A 14298-nucleotide genomic window follows, 5' to 3' on the forward strand; every position below is an offset into this window, starting at 1 on the left:
GCACAGAGCGACTCTCACTGACACACAGTTAAACACCGTATTCCCCATTAACCTGATGTTTATTTACTGTGGGCTCTGCAGCAGGCAGTGTGTGTTCAGGGTTTTGACATGTTATAGGGACAGATGCACAGACAGACAGACGGAGAGGGTCTGCTGATGTCTGTAAAAGTAGGTTGGGTTTTCAGAGGTTCAAGTGTTTCTGGATGGAGTGGCCAAACCATGAAGACCAAAAATATACACCAAGGCAGTGTGGGATGCAAACACAGCAGATGAGTCGACAGTCTTCTGAAACACTGAGACAAATGTCTCCTCATCACTCCTCATTTCTCCTCTCTGCTCTTCATTTCTGCTTATAGCTCCTCATTGCCCCTTGTTTTTCCCTCATTTCTCCTCACTGCTCCTTATTTATCTCCATTGTTCTTAATTTATCTTCACCGCACCTGATTTCTCACCTCATTTCTCCCCCGTTGCACCTGATGTCTCTTCATTTTTCCTTATTGTACCTTATTTCAAATAACTTTTCATCATTGCACTTTGTATTTCCTCATTTCTCTGCATTGCTCCTCATTTCTCCATATTTCTCCTTATTGCTCCTCATTTCTCCTCATTACTCCACATTTCTCCTTATTGCTCCTCATTTCTCCTCATTACTACACATTTCTCCTTATTGCTCCTCATTTCTCCCTATTTCTTCTTATTGCTCCTCATTTCTCCATATTTCTCCTCATTTCTCCTCATTTCTCCTTATTTCTCCTCATTTCTCCTCATTTCGCCATATTTCTCCTCATTTCATCCTCACTTCTCCTCATTACTCCACATTTCTCCTAATTTCTCCTCATTGTTCCTAATTTCTCCTCATTACTCCATATTTCTCCTCATTGCTCCTCACTTCTCCTCATTACTCCATATTTCTCCTCATTACTCCTAATTTCTCCTCATTACTCCATATTTCTCCTCACTTCTCCTCATTACTCCATATTTCTCCTCATTACTCCATATTTCTCCTCATTACTCCTAATTTCTCCTCATTACTCCATATTTCTCCTCACTTCTCCTCATTACTCCATATTTCTCCTCATTGGTCCTCATTTCTCCTCATTACTCCATATTTCTCTTCATTGCTCCATATTTCTCCTCATTACTCCATATTTCTCCTCGTTTCTCCATATTTCTCCTCATTACTCCATATTTCTCCTCATTACTCCATATTTCTCTTCATTACTCCATATTTCTCCTCATTACTCCATATTTCTCCTCATTACTCCATATTTCTCTTCATTGCTCCATATTTCTCCTCATTGCTCCTTATTTTTCCTCATTGCTGCACATTTCTCATCATTTCTCCTCATTACTCCATATTTCTCCTAATTTCTCCTCATTACTCCTAATTTCTCCTCATTGCTTCTTATTTCTCCTCATTACTCCATATTTCTCTTCATTACTCCATATTTCTCCTAATTTCTCCTCATTACTCCTAATTTCTCCTCATTGCTCCATATTTCTCCTCATTACTCCATATTTCTCCTCGTTTCTCCATATTTCTCCTCATTACTCCATATTTCTCCTCATTACTCCATATTTCTCTTCATTGCTCCATATTTCTCCTCATTGCTCCTTATTTTTCCTCATTGCTGCACATTTCTCATCATTTCTCCTCATTACTCCATATTTCTCCTAATTTCTCCTCATTACTCCTAATTTCTCCTCATTGCTCCATATTTCTCCTCATTACTCCATATTTCTCCTCGTTTCTCCATATTTCTCCTCATTACTCCATATTTCTCCTCATTACTCCATATTTCTCTTCATTACTCCATATTTCTCCTCATTGCTCCTTATTTTTCCTCATTGCTGCACATTTCTCATCATTTCTCCTCATTGCTCCTCATTGATCTTCAATGATCCTCAATTCTCCTCATTGCTCCTCATTTACTTTCAATGATCATTATTGCTCCATATTTCTCCTCATTGGTCTTCAATGATCCACATTTCTCCCCATTCCTCCTTTTTTCTCCTCATTTATCTTAAATGATCCTCATTTCTCCTCATTGCACCGGAGGTCTCTTCATTTTTCCTTATTGCTCCTCATTTCTCTTTATCATTGCACTTTGTTTTTCCTCATTTCTCTGCATTGCTCCTCATTTTTCCACATTGCTCCTCTTTTTTCCTCATTGTTCTGCAGGGCGGCTCCAGACGGAGGCTGACAGAGGAACAGTCCTTTATTCAAGAGCGGGAAGTCATTCCACCAATGCAGAAACTCACCAAAGCAACATTTCCTTCCGCTCGTGTTTCCACTGCGATTGAGTTGAAAGGTTTTTTTCTCAGAGTGTTTGAAACATGTTGCAGCAGAAGGACTAATCCTCTCCCCTTTTTCTGCATCTGTACTTCTCAGCATGCCTCTCTTTTTCTGCTGTCAGACATGTGTCTGTGTGTTTCGGGCCCCTGAGGGCCGGGCCGGGGCCGACTGCTTATCACAGCACTTTATCAGCATGAGGGAAGGGGATGTGGGTTATAGCCATCAAAAAAACAGGCGTTTGCAAACCTGTAACCCAGAGACGTGTGAGAGTGGCTTAGTGTATGGGTGTGTGCAGGTTTATGTGGTTTACAGGGACACATGACATGTATGACCCATTAAGGTGGCTTACAGAATTACCTTGTGTCCTTGTAACTCAAAATGCTTAATGCTTTTCAACATTCATAATTTGCCACAGGATTGCTGTGAGGGTTGTGTTTAGGGTTAGGGCCTCATAATAAGCCATTTTACTGTACAAAATACATTTACACACACACACACTGCAAAAAATAAAAATAAGAAACACTTGCTTAAATCTTTTTGTCTCACTATAGTTGAAATATCTAAAAACAAAATAAATCAAGAAGCATTTACTAGACAAGTACAAAATATTGTCTTGTTTTATATATTTTTAGATATTTGGACAAGAAACAAGACTCTAAAAAAAACTTTAAATAAGAAAAGCATTTTGCTGTGTATGGAGTGTCCCTGTAAACCTGTGGTGTGTCCCTGTAAAACTGTGGAGTGTCCCTGTAAACCTGTGAAGCGTCCCCATAAAACTGTGGAGTGTCCCTGTAAACCTGTGGAGCGTCCCTGTAAACCTGTGAAGCGTCCCTGTAAACATGTGGAGCATCCCTGTAAACCTGTGGAGCGTCCCCGTAAACCTGTGAAGCGTCCCTGTAAAACTGTGGAGCGTCCCTGTAAACCTGTGGAGCATCCCGATAAACCTGTGGAGTGTCCCTGTAAACCTTTGGAGCGTCCCTGTAAACCTGTGGAGCATCCCTGTAAACCTGTGGAGCGTCCCTATGAACCTGTGGAGTGTCCCTGTAAACCTGTGGAGCGTCCCTATGAACCTGTGGAGTGTCCCTGTAAACCTGTGGAGCGTCCCTGTAAACCTGTGGAGCATCCCTGTAAACCTGTGGAGCATCCCTGTAAACCTGTGGAGCGTCCCTGTGAACCTGTGGAGCGTCCCTGTAAATGTATACAAGTATATGTGTTATCTGTTATCATATATTATCTGAAACAACATGTCTGGCCTTGCAGGTTCAATGCATGCCAAATCCACTGACGAGCACTTGTTTTCATCATGTAGCGTGCATCATTACTGTAGTCATGCAAATTAAACGAACGAAACTTGACTTGGTTGTTGATCAAATATTTCATCCCAGAATAGCAAACCTGTCATCATTTACTCAATCCATCATAATGGAGACTGTAGAAACCAGTCAGTTTGGGCGTACCGCACTCACTTACTAAACTCTCCTCTGATTGGTTCCACTATTGGATATACACTACTGCTGTGCTTCCTACAGTGTGACTATTCATTCAAACACTCAGTAATATTACTTGAATAGTATAATTTGTTTTATAATTGATTGGTCTGTAGCGAGGACACCTTAAAATAAGTTGTATGCTGGAAAACATATTGAGATATTTTGCAGAATGGCTAAGCTGCTGCTTTTTTAATACAGTCAGGATGAATGGCGGGAAAATTTCAATGGCAGCAAACTAAACTTATGAACGCATCACGAGTCATGTGATGTTAATTAATTCATTGTTGTGTTTACGATGTTTTGAGGAAATTTATTATAGAGAAAATTAAAGAGAAATAAAGCATAGAAGTCTGGACATTTGGGTTCATTTTTACCAATTTACATTTAAATGGCAATTTTTAACCCAATGGTTGGTTTTGTCCATATTTAACCCAATATTGGATTATGATAACCCAGCATTTTTTTGGTGCAATAATAATAGGGGCGACGCAGTGCCACAGTAGGTAGTGCTGTCGCCTCACAGCAAGAAGTTCGCTGGTTCGAGCCTTGGCTGGGTCGTTTGCATGTTCTCCCCGTGTTGGTGTGGGTTTCCTCCGGGTGCTCCGGTTTCCCCCACAGTCCAAAGACATGCGCTATAGGGGGGTTTGGGAAGGCTAAATTGTCTGTAGTGTGTGAGTGTGAGTGATTGTGTACGGATGTTTCCCAGAGATGGGTTGCAGCTGGAGGAGCATCCACAGCGTACAACATGTGCTGGATGAGTTGGCCGTTCATTCCGCTGTGGCGACCCCTGATTAATAAAGGGACTAAGCCGAAAAGAAAATGAATGAATGAATGAATAATGAATAATAATGAATGAATAATAATAGGGTGGCTCAGTGCTTAACACTGTGGCCTCACAGCAAGAAGGTCACTGATTCGAGTCCCGGCTGGGTCAGTTGGTGTTTCTGTGTGGAGTTTGCATGTTCTCCCCGTGTTGGTGTGGGTTTCCTCCGGGTGCTCCGGTTTCCCCCACAGTCCAAACACGTGCTATAGGGGGATTGATCAACTAAATTGATGACGTAAGTGTTTATGGGTGTTTCCCAGTACTGGGTTGCAGCTGGAAGGACATCCTCTGTGTAAAACATATGCTGGAATAGTTGGCGGTTCATTCTGCTGTGGTGATCTCTGAAATAGAGACTAAACTGAAGGAAAATGAATAATAATAATAATAATAATACTTTCTCTTAAATGCCAGATATGTATACAGAATCATGATAATGCAGGATTAAAGAAGTGATTAATATTTGCTCCAACATTTTAATTGATTTGATTTATTAGTAATTTTTCTTTCTAGTGTAATATAAGGTTTATAAAGGCTTTTACAACTTAATTTCACCATAACATGATAGAGTATTTGATATATAAAATAAATATATTACATTTTTTAAATTTATAAACATTTACTCAAATATATGCGTGCATGAATGTGTTTATATACAGTACACATAATAACACACACAGCACTCACACAATGCATTAACTGATATATAAAATAGATTGATCTTATTCATTTAATGTAATTCATAATATAATAATTTATAAGTTTGTCATTTGGTAAAATAATCTTGTTTTTAGTTTAGACTAATATTATTTCGCTTCCTCCATTGGCAGACTATTTAGTTTGTTTTAAGGAAAACCTCGCCTAATTCTGACTCTTTATTACTGAAAATAACACAATATTTGTGCTTGCCTATAAAATGCTTCTTGATTTCAGAATCTTTAGATATTTGGATTAGAAACAAGACATAAGCTACAGTAAGAAACGAGACATGTTTAGTGTTGCACACGTGTCCAGGTGAGTCTCAGGTACAAACACAGAGCCGCTTGTTGCTCTTCACACTTTCAGCTTCACCTCACAGCCGTTTCAAGAGGAATCGAGTTTCATTTGCATCCTTTATTTAGCCGCAGACGTTTCCCTCAGCGCCGCCGCCATAATACACTCTTTCATCAGCACATCATTAGCCGCTTGTGCAGTGCTGAAAATGGAAATCTGTGCGTGATGAATCCTCGAGAGAGCGTGAGCCTTCAGTGCGTCTGACACTGGAGACTTTCACTTTCAAACAAAGCTCAGACTATGTTGGCATGCTAATGAAACACAAGGATTAACCCGTAACCTTCTGTCCACTGACACCTACAGCTGTATTATTGACGACTTTACATGGACATCAGTAATCTTAGTGATCAGAAATTCATCTGAATACCTCATTCATTCATTTTCATTCGGATTATCAGAGGTCGCCAGCATGTTTCACACAGCGGATGCCCTTCCACCTGCAACCCATCAATGGGAAACACCCATACACTCATTCACACACACTCATACACTACGGCCAATTTCTGTACGTTCTGTAGTGCATTTAGTTATTCATTCATTTTTCTTTGACTCAGTCTCTATTTCAGAGGACTATTCCAGCATATGTTTTACACAGTGGATGCCCTTCCTGCTGCAACCCTGTACTGGGAAACACACACTTATTTATACAAACAGACACATACACTACAATTTAGCTCATCAATTCCCCTATAGCGCATGTGTTTGGACTGTGGGGGAAACCGGAGCACCCTGAGGAAACCCACGCCAACATGAGGAGAACATGCAAACTCCACATAGAAACACCAACTGACCCTGCCGGGACTCGAACCAACAACCTACTTGCTGTGAGGCAACAGTGCTACCCACCCCTTAGGCATAATATTAAAATAAAAATATATAATAATAATAATGATGTTACTGCTTGACGCTGTGTGGACGTTTCCACTATGACGTCTATCAGACGTTGGATTTTGGTTGCCATATCTGATGAATTAATGTCAGTATTTTTCGTCAATATGACGTTGATATGATGTTGGGTTTTGATCACGTTCCATCACAATCTAAAATCAACCAAATATCAACATCATTTGATGACATCATTGAACGTCACGACCTAAATCTAACCTAATATTAACATCTTATGATGTCGTGTGCCTGCTGGGAAGCACATGGATCTCAAGACACTGGAGACACTTACTGTAAGCATGACAATATTAAAATGAAACGAGATTATTTTTCTTCACCTTATTGGCAGATTATTTAGCTTGTTTTAAGGAAAAACACTTCATTTCGACTCATTATTGCTGAAAACAACACTAGATTTTGTGCTTGTCCAGAAAATTCTTCTTGATTTAATTTTTTTTTAGATATTTGGACTAGAAACCAGACTAAAACTCTAAGAGGAGCATTTTTTTGCAGTGTAATTATTTGCTTGCAGTTATTATTATAAAGTGTTCCCTAAAGTGTCATCCCATAACCACTGATATTTCAATAGAGCGAGCTGGTGTAATCGGCTGTGGTTTTTACTACCTTTTTCCTAATTGTTTATCATTTCATTAAATAATATGAAGTAAGTTCATAAGGCATTTTAAATTTAACTAAATTAATTTAACTCAAATTACACTGATTAAAAACACACACACACACACACACACACACAAGCCAGTGAAATATAATTAAACTACAAAACAAACAGGCTTCATCTCACCAGCATTGACACGACAAAACAGTGGCACTACTTGTTTATCAGGACTTAATTAAGAGAATCATCATCATCAGCACACACACAAACACACACACACACACACACACACACACACACACACACACACGCACACACACACACACACACGCGCACACACACACACACACACACACACACACGCACACACCTAAACACTGCTGGGTGAAATGCTGAAATAACAGCGGTTTCCAAACTTGGCAGCCGGTGTCTGTCAACTCAGAGTTTGTTTTTAGAAACCGCTCAACAATTCTGGAGAAACAACATGTTGGAGAGAAACATCAGGCTTATGTGGAGCAATTCAGGAGATAAGAATCGTTAAAGGAAGCTGTCACTGATCAACAACTTCATAAGACATTTTAAATTAAACTGAGTAAAATAACTGAATAAAGAAGTCATTAAAATATCATTAAATATGATGAAGTCATTAAAATATCATTACATCGACAGTGAAACTGACATAAAAACAGGCGTCATCTACCAGTGTTGCCATGACAACACATTAGCGCTATTGCAAGCAGCAGGAATAAATATACCATACAGAGACGCATTTACATTTTTAAATTACAGTTAAACGACACTTTTTAACCCAACAGATGGGTTAGTCCACATTTGACCCAACGTTTTGTTACAGCAACCCAGCATTTTAGCCCAGCGTAGCCAAGATGACACAGTAGCATTTTTCACTCAAATTTAAATGATGCTTTTTAACACAACAGATGGGTTAGTCCACATTTAACCAAACGTTTCCTTACAACAACCCAGCATTTTTAGCCCAGCGTTCCCATGGCAACACATTAACGCTATTGCAAGCAGCAGGAATACTTATACTACATAGAAACACATTTTCACTTAAATTGAAGACACTTTTTAACCCAACAGATGGTTTAGTCCACATTTGACCCAATGTTTTGTTACAACAACCCAGCAGTTTTAGCCCAGCGTTGCCAAGACGACACAGTAGCATTTTTCACTCAAATTTAAAAGACACTTTTTAACCCAACAGATGGGTTAGTCCACATTTAACCAAACGTTTCCTTGCAACAACCCAGCATTTTTAGCCCAGCGTTCCCATGGCAACACATTAGCGCTATTGCAAGCAGCAGGAATACTTATACTACATAGAAACACATTTTCACTTAAATTTAAATGACACTCTGAAACCCAACAAATGGGTTAGTCTACATCTGACCCAATGTTTATTACAACAATGCTAATTTTTAGCAGAGAGTTGCCATGGCAACACTTTAGCACTATTGCAAGCAGCTGGAATAAGTACATAGAAACACATTTTCACTTAAATTTAAGACACCTTTTAACCCAACAGATGGGTTAGTCCACATCTGACCAAAGATTTTGTTACAACAACCCAGCATTTTTAGCCCAACATTACCATATCAACACATTGGCGCTATTGCAAGCAGCAGGAATAAATATACTACATAGAAACACATTTTCCCTTAAATTTATGACACTTTTTTCCTTACAACAACCCAGCATTTTTAGCTTAGCGTAGCCATGACAACACAGTAGCACTTTTGCTAGCAGCAGTAAAACATATCTGATTATTAGAAACCCATTTCCACTCAAATTAAAAATACCCTTTTTACCCAACAGATGGGTTACTCCACACTTGACCCAATGTTTTGTTCCAACAACCCAGCATTTTTTTTGAGTGACATATAGCACTTTTCTAATCTCAATCTGCTCAAGAGCGATTGGAGGTTATAGTCTGATAACCTCCGCCCTTTATAAACAACCCAGACTGATTATAGTGACTCTGATCGTGTGGAGAGCAAGGCTGTTGTCTATTGGTTCTTCAGGGTTAACACGCAATAATATTATGCTAGTGTGGGCTCTACAAGGGCGGGTAAACACGTCCTCGAGCTGGAGTATTAGTCAGAGGAAAACCTTACAGCAAACACAAACAGATCAACAGCGACTCCTGAACACTGCTTATCTGCAGAGAGAGAGCAAAGGCCAGGGGTTTTCCAGCACTTCAGGATGGTTCTTCCTGACACTTCAGCAGACAAGAGAAATGACCCATTTACAACAACCCAATAGCTGCACACTGACAAATACAAACAGACAGATATTATACACTGTTTGTTCAAACTGCTGATTTAAAATGAGTTGAAACAACACAACTGTTACGGTTTTTAGACAACTTAATTGTTTTATGTTCCACTTATCCACTTAAATTTGTAAAAACAATTAATTTAACGTAATTGATTTGTGTTGGGACAGCATGAATGAATCATGAGTAACCCAGCATTTGTATGTTTTACAGTGTATGTAGATGCCATCATACACTCTAAACAATGCTGCGTTGTTGTAACCCAATGCTAGGTCAACTATGGACAAATCCATGCACGGGATTAAAAAATGTCAGTTTGAACCCAATGCTGGGTTTGTCCATATTTGACTCAATGCTGGGTTAAAACAAACCTGTATTTTTGGGCACTTTTTCAATGATGTGACCCTTTTCCCCTGACAAAGTTTAAAAAATAAAATTTTTGGAAATATATTATTAGATCAAGATTATACAGTATATGCTGGGTTGTTGTAAGCCAATCATGGGTCAAATATGGACAAACCCAACAGTTAGTTAAAAAGTATAATTAAAAATGCTATGATAACAAAACAACAATGGTAATTGATCTGTTGTGGTGAGTCTACAGTTGCTATGGTAACACAACAACTATAGTAATCAATCTGCTGTGGTGATTCTACAGTTGCTATGACAAAACAACAACTATGGTAATTGATCTGATGTGGTGGTTCTACAGTTGCTATGGTAACAACAACTATAGTGAATGATCTTTTGTTGTGATTCTACAGTTGCTATGGTAACACAACAACTATAGTAATCGATCTGCTGTGGTGATTCTACAGTTGCTATGGTAACACAACAACTATAGTAATCGATCTGCTGTGGTGATTCTACAGTTGCTATGGTAACACAACAACTATAGTAATCGATCTGCTGTGGTGATTCTACAGTTGCTATGGCAACACAACACCTATAGCAACTGATCTGCTGTGGTGATTCTACTGTTGCTATGGTAACACAACAACAACAGTAATATAAACAAATGAACCAACGCTGTAGTTTTCTACAACTATAGGGTATATTATACAATACACCATGGTTTACTGTAGTAAAAACTAGAGTATACTACAGTATTATTAGAGTTGATGGGTTCACTATAGGTAATACTGCAGTATGCTGGAGCACTCATTAACAGAGTTGTAGATACTACAGTTAGCAGTGCACATTATCAGAATACTTTATATTTTGAGCCTTTTTTGGTGAAGTACGTTTTTCTTCTCTCAGTTTGAGATGGAAAGAAGCGAGTCTTTTACACTTTAGGCACAATTTCCTCTGTGTTTCCTCCCAGTGGAGCCGCGTCTGCAGAATGTGCAGAGTAGAGCTTTTGTGCAGCGCTGAATATGAGCTGCCAATGAGACAGACACACACACACACACACACACACACACACACACACACACACACACACACACACACTTTTATTTATTTATACTCTTTTAATCATATTTCTTTTTACTCTCTTTATTTATTTATTCATTATTTTTATTCTCTTTATTTAATTTTTTCTTTTTTCATTTTCTTTATTTATTTTTTTCCTTTTATTTATTTATTTTTTTTCATTTTTTCCCTCTTTTTCCTTCAAATTAGTTAATTAATTAATTGTATTTATAAATGATTTTTTCCTTTTATTTCTTTCTTTTTTTAATTCTTTTTATTTTTTCCATTTTATTTATTCTTTTCATTTATTTACTTCTTTTTATTTATTCCTTTATTTTTTCTCTTTTTCCTATTAATCATTTAATTTATTATTTTTATTCTCTTTATTTTTTGATCATTTATTTATTTATTTATTTATTCTGTTTCTTTTTTTCTTTTTCTTTATTTATTCTTTATTTTTTATTTTAAATTAGTTAGTTAATTAATAATTTAATTGTATTTGTAATTTATTTTTATTCTATTTATTTATGTTTTTAAATATGTTTTTTCCTTATTCATGCCTTTTATTTTTTCTCTTTTTCCTATTAATCATTTAATTTAATCTTTTATTCTCTTTATTTATTTTTTGCTTTTTATTTATTTAATTATTTTTTTATTCTTTTCCTGTTTTTCTTTCTCCTTTTTCATTCATTCATTAATTTGTGCTTCTTATATCCCTTAAAAATCAATCCAATTAGACTGCTTACGCTAATATTGTCACACACACACACACTCACACACACGCACACACGCACGCACGCACACACACACACTTATTTGTACAGTTCTGCTGATCTGCAGTCTGGAAGAAGGGCTGGATTTTTGTCATAAATCTGTGGCGGGACAGCGTGGAGGAAAATCTGCTACATCAGATGTTTGACAAATGAATTATGAAATACGTGACATGATTATTATACACTTGTGGTACAATATGAGATTTATTAATCACAAAAATTACGAAAATATACTGTATAACAGACTACTAGAGAGGATAAAAAGGACCTTCAAATGCTCTGACCCAAAGTTTCAGATATTAACTTTCATGAAAATGAGGGTGACACGGTGGCTCAGTGATTAGCACTGTGGCCTCACATCAAGAAGGTCGCTGGTTTGAGTCCTTGCTGGGTCAGTTGGTGCTTCTGTGTGAAGTTTGCATGTTCTCCCCGTGTTGGTTTCCTCCAGGTGCTCCGGTTTCCCCCACAGTCCAAACACATGCGATATAGGGGAACTGATTAACTAAATTGGCCGTAGTGTATGTGTGTGTGTGTGTGTGTGTGTGTGTGAGAATGAGTGTGTGTGGGTGTTTCCCAGGGCTGGGCTGCAGATGGAAGGGAATCTGCTGCATAAAACATATGCTGGAATAGTTGGCAGTTCATTCCGCTGTGGTGACCCCTGATAAATAAGGGACTAAGCTGAAGGAAAATGACTGAATGAATGAATTTTCCTGGAAATGCTGTCCAAAATAGCTTGTCCATATTTGACCCAATGTTAAGTTAAGACAACCCAGCACTGTTATAAAGCGTATGTTTTCTGTACCCTGCTTTTTTCTTCTTAATCCTAAACAGCATTTCCCAGTGTCTTTGGTGGTATTGTTCATAGTGTTCACACACATGTACATGTTTACATTGTAATACTCTGAATTGTACATTTCACAATATTTAATATACTTCAGAAAAAAAAAAAAAAATAATAATAATAATGAGAAATGACCAATTCTGGTGACTGTCGCTTTAAATGCAAATGAGATTGTGCTTTTTTCAGAAGAAGGCGGAGCTACAGATGCCTGTGCATCCCCATAGTGACAGATGTAAAACAGCAGTGTGTGTGTTGGTCAGGTGTGTGCTTCAGTGTGAGTGTGTGCTTCAGTCTTCTGTCAGTCTATGTCGCTCCTGTCTCTGTTCATCTAGAACTCCACATCTATAATCCTCTTAGTCTATGCTGACATTATCTTCAGCAGCTCAAACACTCTAATGTCTAATGGACAGACGGCTGCTTCTCACTTAGGGCTGCTGTTTATGCTAATGAGATGGAGAGATGGGCACTAGTGGGCGGGGCTTTCCCCCTTTGATGACATCATACAAAGGGAGAATGTCAATCAAAGTGTTTCATTCATCAAGTCTGATTAGAACAAACACAATTAATAATGTTGACCATTAGAGGCTGGAGATATTCACACACTGCTGACACACACAACTGGGGTTAAACCCTGCTTTAAAGTCATTTTTACATATAGGTGCACTTTAAAGTGCATAAAATAAACCTGAAATACATTTAAATCCTGTACACTGTAAAAAATGATATGACAAAATAGTCATGACTACAAATGTGTTTATGCTAATAAGTTAATCAGGTTATGCGAAATAATAATGCTGCAAAATTGAACTCAATATTTTTATTCGTTATTGATTTACTGATATAAGTTCACTAGAAATTTACATTTGGTTCAACTAAAAAAATGAAGGCAGATTTTTTTACAGTGTACAGTATATGGCCCAGACTGCAGTGTCTTTTTATAAGCGCTGGTCTGAGATCAGTGACCATGACAGACAGGAAGAGGAGCGTAAATCTGAGCTGGACCTGATGTCTCTGAAATGTCCTGCAGGTTTTTATGTCCCCATTAGACACATAATAGCAGTGCTGGACACACACACACACACACACACACACACACACACTCACTCAATTTGTCACCTCTTCAGGGCCGTCTGTGTTTGGTCTACAGCTGCTGTGGTTTGTGGAAATGAGGGTGTGAGGTAAATGTGGAGCTGGACTTTTGCCATCAGCTTTGAGTTGTTACACTGAAATAAGAGGAAAGATTTACATTTACCCTTTAATTCATTTGCAACAGTCCACCAGATGGCCAGGTACAGTTGAAATCATTCGCCCTCCTCTGAACTTTTAACTCTTTTAAAAATATTTCCCAAGTGTTGTTTAATGGAGAGAATATAGTAAACATGATAGTTTTAAGAACTGGTTTCTAACATTTCTTGCCATGTTGACAGCACACAGTGTTTGACTACTTCTCTTACAAGATACTAGTATTCAGCTTAAAGTGACATTTAAAGGCTTCACTAGGTTAGCTAGGCAAGTTATTAAAGATCAGTGGTTTGTTCTGCAGACGATTGAAAACAATGTCTTAAGGGGGTCGCACATCGGATGTGCCGAGCCACACAGTGCCATGCAGCACCATGCATTTTAGAATTGTACACAAAGATTTCTCTCAGTGTACACACTCCGGCGCCACAAGTCGGCGGCTGTCTGCAGGCCCAGCTACGACTTAGGACATTGTCCATATTTCTACCGTGCCACAGAGCGCCATCTGAATAGCTTCATATTAAGTAACATTCGAATGTGCGCGTCTGGTGTGCGATGCTTCCAACTGTCAGGTGC

This window comes from Danio aesculapii, chromosome 2, assembly GCF_903798145.1.
Source record: "Danio aesculapii chromosome 2, fDanAes4.1, whole genome shotgun sequence".
Lineage (NCBI taxonomy): Eukaryota > Metazoa > Chordata > Actinopteri > Cypriniformes > Danionidae > Danio > Danio aesculapii.